The following is a 19,644-nucleotide window of genomic DNA, read 5'->3' as shown; positions in this document are numbered from 1 at the left end:
TTTAAATATCCCGCACGGTGCAATTCAAATATCCTATAAAGTACGACACCCATTCATATTATGTATTGTATTTTTCATATTTATCCTTTACAGTGCTTATCCAACCATCACCGGATTATTTTATTTTATACATCAGAATGCATATCGATGATATTTCACTATAAGCTTTTGACGTAAGAAATCAACAATTATTTTGCTGCATGAATGAATTTTAGCGTGCGTTATCAAACCAAACGTCAGCTCTCGGACGAAGCGATGTCAAAAAAGACTCTCTTCACTTCACGCAAGCTTCAGTCAGTCCGTTTTTCTCCCTCGTCGTGATACGTTGTGCGTTTAGTGAATGGTGTTGTTAGACGGGCGCTCGCGTATCAAAGCTGGAGGATGATGTTCTGCTTCATCTGCATCCATTGATTATTCGTTCGAAATTCAAGAATGTCTATCTACGTTTGATTGGAGTTTACAAAAGGAATTCTACTGGGAAATCGTTCATCGAGAGTTTGTCCCACTTGGTGTGATAGTTTTTTGTTCTCATTACCATCGGTGTAAAGGGTAGAGAATTAGGAAATTCCACAATTTTCCATCCATCCAACTGGAGAAAATAATCAAAGAGTCAGTGTGAAAAGCTAAAAAAGTTGTGCAAAAGAGAAAGCATCACTGGCACCCAAAGGCTGTCCATTGTTTGCCAGAAAAGGAGAAGAAAATCATTGAGTTTATGGTTGGTCCCTTTTTGCGTGAAACAAAATTGTGTTGGTGGCAGCTGGCTTGCTACGATTAAATGGTGTAAGTGCTTGGAATTTGATAGCTGCTTGTGTTCTTCCTTCGGTTCCAATTTATTGTGCATTGCGTTTCCCGAAAAGAAAATTCGATTTTCACGGAAATTGTTTGCCTACCGGGGCGGAGAAAGTGACAATTAAGTTGGGGTGCCGATATTGGATCAATTGGATACACGGATTTGCAGCTGAGGCCATCGAAACCGCTTCCAGATAACGAGTGGTCAATGGAAAGCAATTAATAGGTCAGTAGGTATGTAAGCGTAACGCTAGGTGCTCCCTGTTTTTCCATCTTTTTACACAGATTGACAAAACTAATGAAAACAAACCGCACAAAAATGTATTAATGATGCAAATTTTATTCTACCAGATTTCGCGGAAGACTGAATGGTTTCGTCATTGCAGATTCAACATATTTCCAATGTGAACTATACAATACCATTCTTTGTATCAAGCTGGACTTATCTTGGCAAATACTCTGGCAAACTCCTATCACAAATTGAGTTTATTGGAGACAAACGATTGGTAGTAAAAAATACGTACATTTTGTAAGATGACTTACCATGGTATTTTCTACTGATGACAGCATAAATCCATATTGTTTAAAATCGTAAAAGTTGAAAATAAATTAGAAACATGATATCTATTACTTAGAATAATCTGATATTATCAGGGAATTGTATTCAACCTGGAATACTCAAGGAACTTCGACCAAATTCAGGAAAATTATTTTAGCGCAGTAATTCATGGTAGAATTACAACAGCCCAGGGTTAACCTAATTATAATACGCATTGATCTGGCTATAGAAGACTGCAACGATTTTTGTCTAAAATTGTTAATAATTTTATTCAATATTTTCTCCAATGTTTCAACCTTGGATATTCTATGTAACTCGTTAGCACTACACTGCCCATTAGTGTGGGACAAAATTTAGATTCTCGCTCCAGTCCACTTTTTGGATTGCATTTAGGTCCCATAACAACTGTGCAAAATTTCAGCTCGATCGGAGAAACTATATTTTAGCGCCAGCCGTTCAAAGTTTGTATGGGATTTACTATGGTTGGTTTGACTTTATTAACGAGATTTTTAGCCCTGGGCTAGTTCATCTCGGGACCAACGGCATTACTTCCCTTCCGAAGGAAGTCGTCACTATAACTTTTTACGTCATAAGTGACTATGTCGGGGATGGGAATCGATCCCAGGTCCTCGGCGTGAGAGGCGAGTGTTCTAACCACTACACCGGGTCCGTCCCCGGATTTACTATGGGAAAACTTACTTTTACAAAGAAAAATCGCTAGAGGTCGCCTATTGTCCTCTATAAAAATTCTGAACATAGACTTCGATAGGTATTTTTACGATGAAGAATATTGCCGAAGACCGCGAAACACTTCGACACTTGTGAAAAAAGTTCTTCTAAACATGTAGGGTTTTGTTCTTCTTCGTCGTAGGCGCTACTATTCGTCGTATCAAACTTTAAATGTTCCACTACGGCGGATATTCAAACTTACCTGCAACATAGATTCATTATCCAAGTGTAATTTTGTGAAAGCTGTTATGGTTTGTACACTTATACACCAAAAATGCAATGAAACTACTGTATTTCGGTAAATAACTTCAGTTCAATTATCCACTTTGCACTTTTTCACCGAAATCGCATGGACGAACACGATTTGAGAGAAATGCTTAGCGATCGACTGAGCCACACCACTTTCCAACACAAGTTTCTTCCCGCCCCCGTGGGTGATTTACTTCGCCAGGCACTAATGTTCACTATGGAAAACCTTCGTACTTCTTCACTGAAAGATTTCATTCCAATCACACGCCGTAAAACTTCAATAAATCACTAAATTTTACGAAATTTCCTCAACCGCCGCGTATAATTGAGAATGTAAACAAAGTTTAATCCGTCGTACTGCGAAAAAAGAACTTGTGCGCTTCAATGTGTGCGCGACGCTCGATGTAAAAATACGGTTCCTTTGATTGTGTTGTTTTCGCTGTTCTGTGTGCAAATGCCATAAGTGTATGGTCAAAAGGAATTGTGTTCATATGTTTGGGCTGAATTTTGATAACGAACAATGAATTTTAAAGGAAATTAGTATATTCCATCATGCTGAAGGAATGGAGGGAGATGCCAGTAGATCTATATATTCTAGTAAAACATTTTATTATAGCGTTGATATGTTGTGTTTTAGCCATTCAATACACACAGTGAGCCATAAGTTGTGAGACGAATCTGGAAACTGATTGCGACGGAGTTGAAAACGATACGACGGACTGAGAATACGGTAAGATGCATTTTCTTTGCATTATTTCCAAAAAGAGATCAAGATTTATCAAAATGTTATTGTACAATGCTAAAGCCGTTTTGAGAAAGAATTGTTTGGCATCGGTTTGTGTCAGCATCATTCATTGCAATACTGGGAAAATTGCAGTTCTCACTGATCAATGCTTAATACGATGGATACTAGCACATCACCCTAGGGCGTATTGAATTGAGATAAAAATAAAATTCTGCCGTTGAAATTACTTACAGCGAATTCGGAACAACTGACCACGATAGGCGGCACTCTTTGCTACCTCACTTGAATCAAAGAGCCTGGGCTAGAGACTGCATCGAACTGATTGCTCATTTCGATGCAATTATCAACATTATCCATTTCACCCTTGGAATGCATTCCTGAGAAAGGTCCTTTCTTCCATTCTTGCCACGTTTAGTGACAGTTTTAAATCCCACTTTTTTGGAAGGAAGCTGTGAATTCAGAGATTCACCCTTCCTTTTGTTTGTTGTTGATATCATGTTTAGAGAATAAACGAAAGAAGAAACGAACGATGTCCAAGAAGAATTATCAACGCTAGCTTTCGCCAACGGGTTCAACGAAAAATCGAAGGCACGGGTTCAAACAAGGATCGTAAAGGGATCAATAAAGCCTGTCCACGTTAAATTTCGGACACCCAAATAATGGCAGCAAAAAAAAGTTACTCATAATTCAACAAAAACAATTGTTTATTTCAGAATAAAAGAGTTATATCTACAAAATAAACAGTTGACAAGGATGTTAATCCTTCTTTCTGTAAAATCCTCGAACTTTCTGTGGTACACCCGCCATCCGTGTCCGAAATTTATCGTGGACAGGCTTTAGTAGAAAAAATAGTACTGAAAAGTACTGTTTTAGTAGCACTGAAAAGTACTGTTTTCAATTTTAGCACTGAAAAATACTGTTTTTGTAGCACTGTTTTATTGCTTCAGGTAGTTTTTAAAGAAAAATTTTTAAGAGCAGAGAGAAATCGTGTACGCACGAAGGTACGATGCGCACTCTAACTGCGCATTTGTTGTGAAAATTCATGAATTTCTATTCGTAGAACAGATATAATTGAGGTAGGTAGGGAACTACCACTGAATCTCCGCCTACCCATTGATTTTTTGTGCAAATGCGCTCCGTTTGCGTTTGCGTTTCAATAATAATTTCATCAAATACGCTAGAATGAGTCTTGGTTCTATATATTTTGAAATATTGTGTTCTGATAACAATTCCACTCAAAAAATATAAGGTACCGTGATGCAAGTGGGTAATGGAATTCGCATAGTTGAGATTCTTCAAATACTAGAGACTTTAAATTGAAACAAATGAGGTCATGTATATTTTTTAGCTTGACTCCCATCAAATATAAGCAGTATGCTGAAATTGATTTTTATGTGAAATTAAAGAAAAAAATACACGAAAAGTTTTTGAAAAATATCTCTTTGCTTTTCACTACCCCCAAAAGTGGGGCAAGTGAAAAGTTTACCGTTTTGAGCAATAAATTCAAAAACTAACAGTTATATTCACGATTTCTATTACCTTTAACATCTGTTAAGGCGTCCCAATGAACAATAACATAAGTAACATGTAAACAAAGAAAATTTTATTCTTGTCACTTGAATTTTCTTCTGTTCAGTTTGTTGAAATGGTTCACCAACATTATAACTGCAACATTTGCAACGTTAGTTGTTATATCATGGGACAGCAATTGCATTTCTGCTGTGTAGAATTTCCACCGCTCATTATTTGTTTTTAAGAAAGTCGGATATGACGTCGGATAACTCTTTGGGAGAAATCAAACGAAATCCTTCAATGAAGTATTTAGAATCTGTTTTAAGTGGATAGACCTATACCTCATTTTTATATTTTGAACTAGCTTTACATAGACATTTCACCGGATTTCCGTGCGCTCTCTTATGTTGGAACTTGTCAATCAACGTCTTCCTTTGAATCGGCTGTCCGAAGTAGACATATTAATATCGTAATGTTTGCAAACTCTTTTATGAGAAGTTCCATGATAATACCTTTTAACGCTTTGAGTATAGTGTTTCTTGAATTATCAGCACGTTCTGTTGTTTTATGATAATTGCGAACCTTGTTTACTTATAGCTACCTGAAGAGAAAACAAAAAATCAATCTCTAATGAGAAACTTTTCACTTGCCCCACGTGATTAGAAAATTGACAGTGTTTCAATTTAGTCTATGTCGGATTAATTCTAAAAAATTTTTTATCACAGTTTAAAACTGTCAGAGGGGACAACTTAGAAATGGTACGGAATTTGTTTTTCCTCAACTTCTTTCCACTGAAAATATTAAAATAAGATTTCAAGCCGCCAACTTGTTACGGAGTGCTAGTTGACAAGTTAACAATATTTCGCTCTATTATGCAATAATGACTGAAAAATCTCAGAAATCTCTTACCTATCGTAATGTTCTCAATGGCATCAAAGGTTTACGCATGAGTTTAAAACGTTAATTCACATATTCAGTAAATTATACCAATTATTTTCACTTACCCCATTTACCCACTTGCCCCGCGGTACCTTATCAACGATTAAAAACCATTGAGAACCCTGTGTTAGGAGAATTTTTGACAGAAACATAATTTATTAAGTCCGCTAACCAGTATCAATAATTAAAATCGAAAATTTTCCTCTAAACTACAAAATTATGCAAAAATATTTTTTTGCGTCGCACTTTTAAAATATTTGAAAACAATTTAATAAATTTGAGCGTATGAGTTTGTTAAATGGTAGATTTTCAAATATTTCACAGGCTCAAAACATACAAATTGCACAATCCGTACATTTACGATTACGGCTGTGCAATATTTGCCTTGTTTTTTGCCTAGGAAATAATTTTAAATTTACTTAACATTTCAAGAAACTCCACTAGAAAATCATTCATTTATTTTTTTGGAATCCATGCATTTAGGTTTTCAAGGAGTTCTCTATCTACTTGACTCCGAAAAAAAAAAAAAAATAATTGCCTAGTTGATTTGAGGAAGAGGAAAACCTTTTTGTACTAATTGTTGTCTTAGTTTCTTCACCGATGCTGCTTTATGCCTATCGTAATCTGGTGACCCCATTTCTTAAAACGAGGCAAACTACTCAGTCTTGGTGCATATGAGTAAAGAAATATTTAAAATAACCACAGTTAATAAAATTAGTAAATTAAAAATTATCCATTACTATACTGCCCATAATCGCATAACAGTCCCATGTCGACTTTTGACCGATTTGCGTTTTTTGCATAAATCATCTCAACATCGTCCGAAGCTCGATAAAAACTGCTAAAAAAGTAGCCTTTGTTCCTAACTTGTACAAAAACAAACCCCACTTATGTTGTCCCATCTTGAAAATATTCGCATAACAGTCACATCAAAGTCCGTATAGCGGTCGGGCTCAGAATGGGTACCATTTCTAGTACTACATTCGGTCTCTCGGTAATACTAGTTATACACTGATGTGTAGCGAAGTAAAGGGACATCAATTATACAGTGAAACCTTCATGATTCGATGCTCTATGTTTTAATATCAACTCATGAAACCATACTAGAAACAAAATTTGAGGGTAACTATGATGATTCGCTCAAACAGCTTTCCAAAGCATTTCTGTTCCATGAGTCGATGATCCCTTTAGATATCGGCTCATGGAGGTTTGACTGTATTTAAAACATACTTGCTTACGGCATTGTAAATGTCATGTATTCACGTTGTTTCGAACTCTAGTGCTTAGGAATATTGAACTAAAACTTATTTTTGCGTTTTTCGATAACTGGTAAAACTGCCTCAAGGAGTACTTGCTTGGAAGTGTGGAAAATAAAAACTTTTCAACGCGAAAGCAAGATTTCCATATAAAAACCATCAGCGATTGTCGTCTTCTTCATCTGCTTATTGGGAAAATACAGAAAGACTTTAGCTCGGCATGATACCACGAGCCACTGTATTTTAGATTTACGGTCAAGGCTTACGAAGTTGTCTGAAACATTTGTTTCTTTCATTCTGGATCTCCCATATAACAGATTAGGAAGTTTTGTCCTGAATCAGTTGTTCTGGAACATCTCGAATCATTTCCATCGGATTCCATTTCCGCATTATCCAAAAGATGATCTTCTGAATCTCTCATGACTGTAAGCGCATTCCACATCATGACGTGTGTTTTGAGAAATCATTAAATCCGATGTTTTTTATCTGGTGATTCATCCATGGACATACAGTAAACTATCCGTAACTCGCTATTCCGTATCTCGATATCGAGTTATAGAATGTGTAGTAAATGTGGGTTTTCACCTTGATGGTCCCTTGAACGAAAGTTACCCTGATTGTGTGTTTTATAACACGATATTTCCCTAATTCGATAGTCGCCTTAACATCAAGTTACAGAGAGTTGACTGTACTATAATAACTATTTTTTATGGTCAAAGAACATAAACAGCAAATGAATCAACCAGTGCGTTAATAACATTGAGTGTTTTAGTAGCTGTCGAACGAGCCGATGAGTATAATGGGACTGGTATGCAATTATATTGATATATTATATTGTATATAATCGCATAACAGTCTCGCTACGATTTTTGTGCATTTTTATGCAAATTTTCAACTTGAATTCAAAAGAAATTTATTAGGTATGTTCGTGTACTCAACAAATAGTGATATGTAGAAATATAACTCATTTTAGGCCGAATAGAGACTCAAAATGGAGCGAAATTGTTTCCACATTACAATCGTCTTTTTCTCAGTTTGTCGTTTTTCAACATGGGACTGTTGTGCAAAGAGGGGCAGTATAAGAATCGTAAGTATATTCATACCCGTTTGCGAATTAATGTTTGTAGTTTTGAAGCCACATGTTAATCACTATTTGGTTACAGTCTATGCTATGCTATGCACATGTTAATCACTATTTGGTTACTATTTTAATCATTTTAATCACTGAAGTCACTATTATTTTTTTTTTTGCCTACCACTAAGGACTACAATCAGGGAGTGAAATTATCGGTCACGGCGATAATCATAAGCCTATCGCTCAAGCCGATTTTCCGGAGGAAAGAGACGTGCGATAATATCAATCCCGTCTAGCACTACGAGAATGTGCTCTTACGGGATCTGCAGCACCGAATTTATATTATCACCAGCAACGCGAAGTTGACTTCCTTATTTTCTACTCTTGTTTCATCTTTTTGAGAGCCCTTCGCTTCCGCATGTAGCTTTTATATACCAAATTCCTCCCACTATTCGTTCAGCTGTCCTGGTAGAGTGGTTATGGTGCACGCGCGCTCGCGCTCTGAAATCGTTTTTGTTCAAGGACATGGGTCCGAAACCCGTCGGTGACCAACATTTTTGTTACTTACCTTGTGATAATTATCGCGATAAGTTTCAAGCCGATAAAATTGGATCAGTTCATATGATCGGATTGATCTTGGGTTTTCGCCAGTACAATGATCAACAATTATAGCAGTTCATGAAATCTGTTTCTCGCAGATAAATGCGGTAACTATTTGTCGGGTAGCTTGAAAAATGCCTATTTCCGTCTCATTTCTACGATAATTTTATTCACTGACCACAATAGAAGTGAGAGGACTGCACCCTGTGGGCAACTTTTTGTAGCCCATACTGATACAATGACATTGTCTATGTTTTCACATGTTTGATTTAAGGGTTAATCTATTGAAAAAAAACCAACTATTGATTTTTTCATTTATTTAACCATTTCGACAGTTAAATTAGAATGCCTTAGTGAAAAAGAAAGTCTTGATTGCCATTAAGGGGAAATAAACTATCGATTCCAATACAGATATCGATTTATTTACCCAGAAACGTCCCGCTATGTAGGCCCTTCAAAAGAATTTACTCACAAAAGGCGTAACCCTTATTAATCATAATTTATATATTTTATTAGAAAAAAAATTAGTACTGATTTTTGACCATGTATCGAAAATCTTGCGTCATCTTCGTCCCCAGTAAACTTTGTCAAACCTGGGTTATATCATATCAACAATAGCATTTCAAACAACGAGGTTCTTTCAGTAGTATGTTCTTTGAATACCGGCAATAGCCAATCTTTGAAGAGTTCCTCAACCTATTTTTATTATTTGTATCAAGTCATTCGACTATCTGCAAGACACTGCTAAGTAGTTGATGTTTAATCCAAATACTTTTAACGACACAAATGATCATTAGATATTTCAAACCTCAAAATAACCAGAACGAAAATCAATGACGCTAGGGTTCGGAATGGTAGAGCTTACCTTGTAACGCACCACGTAAAGATGTTCCTACACATTTTTTTTCTAGGTATTCCGTCCTATTTATTTCAAGGAATTCCTTTGTATACTCAATCGTGATATCGGGGCCTCCTAAGCCGAGTGTTTAGGGTCCGCGGCCACAAAGCAAAGCTATGATGAAGGTGTCTGGGTTCGATTCTCGGTCGGTCCAGGATCTTTTCATGGTGAAAATTTCCTTGACTTTCCTGGGCATAAAGTATCATCGTACCTGCCATACGCTATACGAATACGAAAATGGCAAGTTTGTCAAAGAAAGCTCTCAGTTAACACTAAGCTGAGAAGCAGGCTTTGTCCCAATGAGAACATAATTTCAAGAAGAAGAAGAAGAATAATCATGAAGGATATTATCCAGAGATTTGATGGATTATGTGTTTTCGATAATGTTAGCAATTTATCTAGAAAATTTATCCTGAAAAGTCCCGAAGTTTTATGAAAGATCCTTGCAGGAGTAAATCAAAAGTTACTTTAGAACTTACACGAGTATGATAACTACGAATATTCCTGAAAAATTCTTGAAAAATCTTGCTATTCCTAAATTTTGAGTGACGTAATTTATGTACGCTTTCTAACAAGTTATTGCTAAAAAATATATTTTTTTTTCTTCATCTCACCGTCATCCGATCAGAGCGATTAACTCCAATCAACAAGCCTACTTCAGTAATATCTCGAAACAAAAAATCAATTAGTTTTGACGCACGCTGGCTGAAGTTTTTTTTTTTATTTTGCTTCAAACCATTTCCACTCAATGCACATTTATGGAAGTAGGCAACCTGTAAGGAAATTAAACGAATGAAGTGACCCTTTCACTTTCGATTTCACTGCTGCTACTGGCGCTGGGCGCTGACTGCATGTGAGTAATATATAGGGATACTGTTGCTGTTAGTGCCGCTACGGTGCGCGCATCGATCAGTCTGCACACACATATAAAATAGTCACAGGCACATGTTGTATTGATTCTGTTGATATGTTGATGAAAACACTGGACATGGCTATTCTGTCCATATGAAGTACTCCCCAACCTTCGCGATAAAAAAATAAACCTTAACTGTTGTATTATACGTAACAGCATCATATAAATGTAAAAGATTGAATTGATGTTATATGTAATCCATCTTTGAATTATTCCAAATATAATTCGCTTATGAAATAACAACGCACATAAAACATATAAGAATACTCTCAAACAATCGATTAGATTAGTTCCAGCATGCATGTATTTGGACTCGTAGATTTGTTTTGCGCTATCACCTGACTTGGCTGAGGAACGACGATTTATGTAAATCCTTAATTTATTATGATTACGATGATGATGCAATCTAGTTAGGAAGCAAAAATAATAATGCGCACCATATAGTATCAAAATCATTATCGTTAAGGAGGATGCGTTGACCTTAGTTTAGTTTTTCTTTTTATAACCTTCCTTGTGCATTGGGGTCATTTTTGGCCAAGCGTAAGAGTTTTAAAAACATACCTCCATAAATTAATCCAAAACTGTTACACAAATTACTCCCGGGATTTCTCCAAGAAGTTCTCCACAATATATGTATAAGAATTCCTTTTTTTCATTTCTTAATTAGTATCATTCGAAACATTACATTCATTTCTTACATCAAGGTGTGCTGTGTTATTAGACAACACTATCATCCTAATTTGGTAAAACAAATTTAAGATTTTATCAACATTTTGTTAACAACATATTACATTTCATTTGCCGTAGCAGTTCAGTTTTTTTACAGGTGAGTTGATTTCACCTGCTTATAAGAGAAAAAAATAACGTTTTGATTGTGGAATTTACGGCTAAGCAGTCTTGGAATGATTAAAACGAGTTTTGTTTCAACCCAACGCACACTGGTCCAGGAAGCTAATTTAGGCGGACATGAGGTTTTCGTCAAGATTTATTGATTTTAGAGCCATAGTTTATTCTGAGAATATGTTCAGAATTTTCAGTACTACAAAATGTACAGAACAAAATTTTTTTTTTACGGTGATCGCAAGAGTGACGCATACGCCAACTTTTTTATTTTAACGAATCGTAAGTTGGTATGTTCAGCAAAGTTGTAGCAAATGATCATAGAAACAACTTTGCCGAACAAACTTTTTCTCGGTTTTGCTTCAGAGCCGAGATAAATAAGTATTTTTAATAAAAAATCGTTTTTTGCTCTTAAGTGTTTTATTTTTTAGTTTTATTGGCCTCTATGTTCTACAAAGTTTTTATACTTATCATTTGCTACAACTTTGCTGAACATACCAAAGTTGTATTTCTTATGGTTTTCATGTTATTTGAGTTTTTCATCTTAAAATTAGCTATTTTGTATGCCTTGTATCTCAACTATGAGCACCTCAAAAAAATATATCTTTCCACCAAATGATTTTGCAGTCTTTCAAGTACCTGTGAGCAAAATTTGGAGAAGATGATATTTTTCTATCTCGTTTAAAATCGATTTTACTAATAGACGATATGAGATAAATCCATATTTACATATACATGTTCAACTCACAAAAGTCATGGCTAACTAAGCATATCAAACCAAAGGAAACACGTGTATTTATATAGGAATATAAAGCACATTGTTTTTCAGTTGTTTTCAATTAACTTGGAAGCTTCTGCAAGAAATTCATCGTATTTTTCTCAACCTGTATTTAATCAATTCCTAAGCAAGATCACCGGGTTGGAAGTCAACATAAGCGGTATAAAATACTTATACAAAATTTACAGTCCGATTGAATTCTGTGGCATGATTTTCCCAGAATCTTCTGATGGATTTATTCCGCATTTTTTATGTTTCTTCGGCGGCATGCCGGACAACATCACTCCATGCGAAAGTAGTTTTTGCACCGTTGAAGAGAGTACATACCAATCGTAGAACTGGCGATACTAACAGTACGTTTCTGACAAAAACTGTTCAAATGCCTCCTCGTTAATCTTCCGATTAAAGTTGACCATTTTTAAAATGATTGAGATCCGTGAAAAGAAGTTATTACAAGTGCGGAAACGCCAACAAAAGTGCGCAATTGAATCAAATTGGGTAGGTGTCTTCGGGGGACTTATTCTTCGTAAATCGAAGAATAAGTTCTCTGAAGACACCAACAGGATTCAATGCAATCCCTCACTTTTATTCACAATTTCGGACTTATGACGCCGCACTTCGCAGTTCAGTAGTGAAAGAAATACACAATATCTACTTCCCGTAAAAAGCGGCATGCCGTGTTACGACCATTTGTGTTCCTACCACCTGGAAGAGGTTCGTACAGTCTCAGCCCTAACCTTCCTTCGAGGGCTTTTCGTGGCGATCCTTTAGAATGCTGTTACACTTACTGATACGTCTACAACTATTGCACGGAAGTGGTGTTGTCCGGCATGCCGCATTACCAAAGAAAAACATGAAACGTGGAATCCATCAGAAGATTCTGGGAAAATCATGCCACAGAATTCAATCGGACTGTAAATTTTGTATGTGTATTTTATACGGCTTATGTTGAATTCCAACCCGGTGATATTGCTTAGGAATAGATTAAATACAGGTAGAGGAAAAGACGATGAATTTCTTGCAGAAGCTTCCAAGTTAATCGAAAACAACTGAAAAACAATGTGCTTTATATTCCTATATAAATACACGTGTTTCTTTTGGTTTGATATGCTTAGTTAGCCATGACTTTTGTGAGTTGAACATGTATATGTAAATATGGATTTATCTCATATCGTCTATTAGTAAAATCGATTTTAAACGAGATAGAAAAATATCATCTTCTCCAAATTTTGCACACAGGTACTTGAAAGACTGCAAAGTCATTTGGTGGAAAGATATATTTTTTTGAGGTGCTCATAGTTGAGATACAAGGTATACAAAATAGCTAATTTTAAGATGAAAAACTCAAATAACATGAAAACCATAAGAAATACAACTTTGGTATGTTCAGCAAAGTTGTAGCAAATGATAAGCATAAAAACTTTGTAGAACATAGTAGGCCAATAAAACTAAAAAATAAAACACTTAAGAGCAAAAAACGATTTTTTATTAAAAATACTTAATTATCTCGGCTCTGAAGCAAAACCGAGAAAAAGTTTGTTCGGCAAAGTTGTTTCTATGATCATTTGCTACAACTTTGCTGAACATACCAACTTACGATTCGTTAAAATAAAAAAGTTGGCGTATGCGTCACTCTTGCGATCACCGTAAAAATTTTTTGTTCCGTACATTTTGTAGTACTGAAAATTCTGAACATATTCTCAGAATAAACAATGGCTCTAAAATCAATAAATCTTGACGAAATCCTCATGTCCGCCTAAATTAGCTTCCTGGACCAATGTGCAACGTTTCGACACGGGGATTGTGTCTTCCTCAGGGGAGATTAATTTGTCGTTTTTTGTCAATTGGCCATTTGCCAAACAAGAAATACGTAAATTGAAAGTGGTTCCGAATAGTCATGTACCAACGACAATTTAAACATAGGACAGTTAAAGTTAGATCAAACACTAGACAAAAAACGACAAATTAATCTCCCCTGAGGAAGACACAATCCCCGTGTCGAAACGTTGGGTTGAAACAAAACTCGTTTTAATCATTCCAAGACTGCTTAGCCGTAAATTCCACAATTAAAATATACAGTCGATTGCTCTACAAAATAACGTTTTGATTTACTTAACCTAACTTAACCTAAACATGTAACGCATTAATCGTGGCAATAGAAGATTGTAACGATTTTTGCCTGAAATTATTAATGATTTTATTTGACATTTGTTCCAATGTTTCAACATTGGTTATTCTATGTAACTCATTGGTACTATACCAGGGAGGAAGCTTCAGAATCATTTTCAAAATTTTATTTTGTATTCTCTGTAGAGCTTTCTTCCTGGTATTACAACAGCTAGTCCATATTGGTACAGCATACAACATGGCTGGCCTGAAAACTTGTTTGAATATCAAAAGCTTGATCTTAAGACAAAGTTTTGATTTTCTATTAATAAGGGGATAGAGACATTTTACATATTTATTATATTTGGCTTGAATGCCTTCAATGTGATTTTTGAAAGTTAAATTCTTATCTAGCATGAGCCCTAGATACTTAACTTCATCTGACCAATTTATTGGAACCCCTCTCATCGTGACAACATGTCTACTTAAAGGTTTCAAATAAAGAGCTTTTGGTTTATGTGGGAATATTACTAGTTGAGTTTTGAAAGCATTAGGAGAAATCTTCCATTTTTTTCAAGTATGAAGAAAAAATATCCAAACTTTTTTGCAATCGACTACAGATGACACGCAGACTTCGTCCTTTGGCGGAGAGGCCTGTGTCATCCGCAAACAAGGATTTTTGACATCCCTGAGGTAACTCAGGTAAGTCAGATGTGAAAATATTGTAAAATATTGGTCCCAAAATGCTGCCTTGAGGAAAACCAGCTCTTACAGGAAGTCTTTCAGATCTGGAGTTCTGATAATTAACCTGAAGTGTACGATTTGACAGATAACTTTGAATTATTCTAACAATGTATGTTGGAAAATTAAAGTTTTTTAATTTTACAATCAAACCTTCATGCCAAACACTGTCGAATGCTTTTTCTATGTCTAGAAGAGCAAGCCCAGTAGAATAGCCTTCAGATTTGTTGGAACGAATTATAAGAATTCCTAATTAAAAGATATAATTCTAATCAAGGTGAAGTGATCCAACATGGAATTCCTTCACATTTCCTCTCATGGATTCCTGTAAGCATTCCTTCTTGGATTTCTCCACGAATACTGCCAGCGATTCCTTCAAAAGGGTATCTAGAATGACTTCAGGTAGTTAATAGATATTCCTCTAAAATAATTTCAAACAAATTAATTAGAATTTGCTTATAGATTCCTCTAGGAGATGTGACAGGTATACTGCTTGGAACTGCTCCAGAGATTCCTTTAAAGGTTTTTTTTTCGAGAATTAACATCTGGATTGCTCCAAAAATCTCAGGGAATGTTCCTAGAATTCATGCTGTTATTGAAATGTTTTCCTCAAATTATTCATTGACTTCTTCATACTTCCAAGACTCTTTCATATGTTTCCACGGAAATTCCTTCGAATAGACCTCCAGCAATGTTTGCTGTGCCGATTACACAGCGCAACAAAAATGACATTTTTGCTTGTCTCAAGGATCAAATTATGTGTCTCTAGTAGATTTGGGGTTGCTGAATCTGATGCCGTTCTCAGAAATTTCCCAGCACGTCACAGTTTTTAGCTACAGGTCGCCAAAGTTGTATAAAACATTGGTTTTATTGATGTTTACCTAAATTTTGAAGTATATTTTATCAAACTTTTTTGTGATCTTATCCACCAAGCATGCAAAGGAGGACTTAAACTTTTGTTTTAGATATGTTTTGGTTGAAATTACACGATTAAATTTAGATTAAACCGATTTTTTCAACATGCTTACAGTCTCCATACAAAATTCTTCGTTTTTCTTATATGGCAAAATACAATACTTTTCTAAACCATCAAAAAATAACTTTTTCGCATCCAAAGTATTATAAACTTTGATGATAAGTATTGTTAAAGACGTAAAGTTTTAATTCTGTGGCAAATTAAGCAAATTAATTGCCTTACAAGCTGGCAAACTTGCATGCAAGTTGGCTGAAATAGTCAATTTTTGCATTTTCAACAACCAATATCCCAAAAACTAGACGTGCTACGATATTTCTGTAAATGGCAATGGATTCAGCAACCCTTAATTATGTAAATAGAGGTATTTTGATGCTGGAGACAAAAACGTGTTCCGCAGTGTTACCTAACCTCAAATCTACCTGTTCCATTAATAGAAATTCTGGAATTTCAGTAACAAATTTACAACTGGGTGCCGGATCCTATTCTTGGCGCTTTTGATGGTTGTTTTTTAAAGCTACTGAGTTCATATTTGGCCACAATATGCGTCGTACTGATGTGCTCCTTATTGCTAAGTTTAGTTTCGGCACACCCCTCATGCCAAAAAGAATCATGGAAGGGTTCAATTAGCTCTGCACTAAGTAGCGATTTGTTAGAAAGTACGATTCCAAACATTTACTGTTTGTTTATAATTGACATTTGCCAAGTTAGCCTGTTTTAGTTTTGCGGAGCATGTAAAAAGTGAGGTTATTTCTTCTTCTTCTTTCTGACGTTACGTCCCCACTGGGACAGAGCCTGCTTCTCAGCTTAGTGTTCATATGAGCACTTCCACAGTTATTAACTGAGAGCTTACTATGCCAATGACCATTTTTGCATGTGTATATCGTGTGGCAGGTACGATGATACTCTATACCCTGGGAAGTCGAGAAAATTTCCAGCCCGAAAAGATCCTCGACCGGTGGGATTCGAACCCACGACTTTCAGCTTGGTCATACTGAAGAGCTGCGCGTTTACCGCTACGGCTATCTGGGCCCCCAAAGTGAGGTTATTAGCCGCCACTGAATTACTGAAGCAGTTTGTCAAATCGATTATAGAAATGAAAAAATCGCTCGAAAATACTCCAAAAATATTTACACAAATTCCTCCATGTATTTGGACACGTAGTTTTTTAGCTCGTCCAGTATTTGTCTCAAGAATTCCTATACGCAATCCATCTTCAACGATTTTATTCTGAATTTCAAAGTAATTCCTCGATAGATTGTTTAACAAATATCTACCACGGTCCTGAATTATACCAATATTGTTTTGCATTTTATATTGCCTTCACTTTCTTAAAAAATCACTCATGGAAATTCATGAAATTTATGGGGAAATACCTGGAAGAATCTGTAGATTAAATTTTGACGTAATCTCTGAAGGGTTTTGGGAGGAGTTCCTGGTTGAATCCCTTGATGAATTTTTAAAAGAAGCTGTGTAAGAATTTCAGAGGTCATTTCTGGTTACTCTTGATCCCTGAATGAATTTCAGATGTTATCTTTTGAAGATTCGCTCTTGGTATAGCTGGAGAAAGCCTTCGAAGAATTTCTTGATAAATATTATCGGAAGAATTCTTGGACGATTTTCTGAAGGGTTCTAGGAAGAATTGCTACAAAATAACATGATTCTTTAAGAATTTCTGGGAGCAATCCTAGGAAAAGGTGTGAAGAATTTTCTATAAAAATTCTTGAAGAAATCCCAAAATATTTTTTATAGGAGTCCTTGCAGAAATATCTCTAAAAAACCCTAAAGGAAACTCTGGAAGAATTATTGAAAAAAAACCAGTAGGAATAGGGTCAGTGTTCCCTTAGTGGACAGTCCCCTATAGTCGCACTAGTGGCTTTTTACGGCTGTTTTGCTGTAAATCTTTTCAAAATATTTTTTGACATGAAGGTCAGGAGCTATTTATCTAAGTACAATTGATACACAGCTTGATTTTGTTCAAAAAATGATCGAAAAAAATAGTTTTGCTTAAAATTTGGGCTCCCTTGCGCCTATAGTAAACCTATTGTTCCTATAGTAGCACTACAGAGAGAAACTATTTTTTATTATACGAAATAATTAATCAATTCAGAACTTTTTTTACATCAAACGAAAGCTTTTGATCCACACTTTGAAGGAAAAATATAAAAGCTTCGTAAAAATACGGTTTTGATTAGTATTTTGCCAACGCTATGATGCTAGTGCTACTATAGGAAAGGAAATTAGAAATAGTGCTACTATAGGCACATGTATTCCTATAGTGGCACAAGAGATAATAAATACAAACATATGAGTTTTCGTAGTTTTCATATTTTTACCACAAAACCAAGATAAAAAGCTTTCAGATAATGTAAAAAAATGACGCTAGCGTTATTTTTCGATTTTATACGAATATTTGTTCTTAGCTATGCGGCTATTGGTACATTGACCCTAACAAGAAAAATAAATCGAGGAATTTGTGCGGGAATACCTGGTGCAATTTCTGAAGGGATTACTAGAGGAATCCTTCTATGAATTTCTTAAGATTTCCTCGTAGAAAACATGGAAAAAAATTCGGTACGAATTTCTGAAGGACCTTTGGAGAAATTTCTAGAAGTACCCAGAAAAATCGCTGAAGAAGTATCTGGAAAGAATACTTGAGGAATGTTTGGAGAAATCTCTGCAAACATCCCTGGAAGAATTCCTGATTGATGATTTTCTGGAGGAATACTTGCAATAATTCCTGGATATATCTCTAGGATAAATTTCGAGTGGAAGCCCTGGAAGAGTCCTAGGTGGAGTTTTTGAAGGCATCCCTAATTAAATTCTTAGATGAAACTCTGAAAAAACTCCGGGATAGATCTCTGGTGAAATCCCTGAAGGAAGGAGGAATCTCTGGAACAAAATATAAAAGAAGTCCTGGGGGAAATTCCTGGAAGAATCCATGGGATAATTTCTTTTTTACTGTTGTTACGAGCCAAATGAGTTCCAATACTTACAGCCTGAATGAGGTATGAATGAGTCCTGCATAAGAGGCAAAATACCTCATATAATATCTTATGTATATTCTACAAACACCAAACTGATAATAAGATCAGGTATTGTAATGCATAAATGATGGTTTTTCACATAAAAGTGATTTTTTTTTCAATATTAGTTTACTACTTCCAGCAGTTTTCAATAGTTGTCGAATACCAAAATGAAGTGTTTTTATTGTTTATTTTTTTTCAATGCCATTATAATACAGTCAAACCTCCACTAGTCGATATCTGAAGGGACCATCGACTCATGGAAATATCGAGTGATGGAACAGAAATGCTTTGTAAAGTTGATTGAGGGGACCGTCGTAGTAACCATGAAATTTTGCTTTAGTATGGTTCCATGAGTCGATATCGAGTCATAGAACATCGACTCATGGAGGGTTGACTGTACCAAATTGAGGCAGGATTGACAACTGAACAATAACTAGTTTTGGTATTTTACAGGTACGGTTTTCTGGACCCCTAGAAATGCATGAATTCCTGGAGGGATCCTTGGTTTTCAAAAATTTTCGGGTTTGGGTTCGTAAAATGTGATACCCAGCCCTACGGCCCTCCCCTGACCGTTATTATCAGAAAAAAATCTCCATCGAATCTGCTCACCAGTCGTTTTCTATAGTTAAGCTGGGCAAAACTTAAAAAAAGGTGGGGTTCGTTTTAAAGTTACACCCTTTTGATTGTGTAAGTCCATAAATTCAAAGGAAATCTGAGTTCAAATTTAGTGTTTTTAGTTATTTGTAACTTCTGGGTGGAGTTTTGAATGAGACGATCAACAAAATATGGAGTTACGCCCTTTTGGATGTGTAACAATTGAAGACACTATTTGTTAATATATTAATTAGGCATTATAATACCGTTATGCATGTTCAAATGTTTCCAATGACACATTGATCTGTGCCGCAAAAGT

General features: G+C 35.6%; 1 protein-coding gene across 3 annotated transcripts in view; it reads left to right on the top strand.

The window, feature by feature from the left end:
* The first annotated feature begins 286 nt into the window (after positions 1-286).
* The window catches only part of LOC5577812, a 67,133-nt gene continuing 47,775 nt past the window's right edge, over positions 287-19,644 (top strand). For 2 of the 3 annotated variants that reach the window (XM_021855011.1, XM_021855009.1), the window contains exon 1: positions 287-1,015. The gene's annotated coding sequence lies outside the window, so the exon portion shown is untranslated. Of the gene's footprint in view, positions 1,024-19,644 lie in introns of all 3 variants that reach the window. The other variant, XM_021855010.1, reaches the window with a different exon arrangement.

This window comes from Aedes aegypti, chromosome 3 (assembly GCF_002204515.2).
Source record: "Aedes aegypti strain LVP_AGWG chromosome 3, AaegL5.0 Primary Assembly, whole genome shotgun sequence".
Lineage (NCBI taxonomy): Eukaryota > Metazoa > Arthropoda > Insecta > Diptera > Culicidae > Aedes > Aedes aegypti.
Note: the sequence above shows the minus strand (reverse complement) of the source record. Positions and strands in the feature narration are given on the sequence as shown.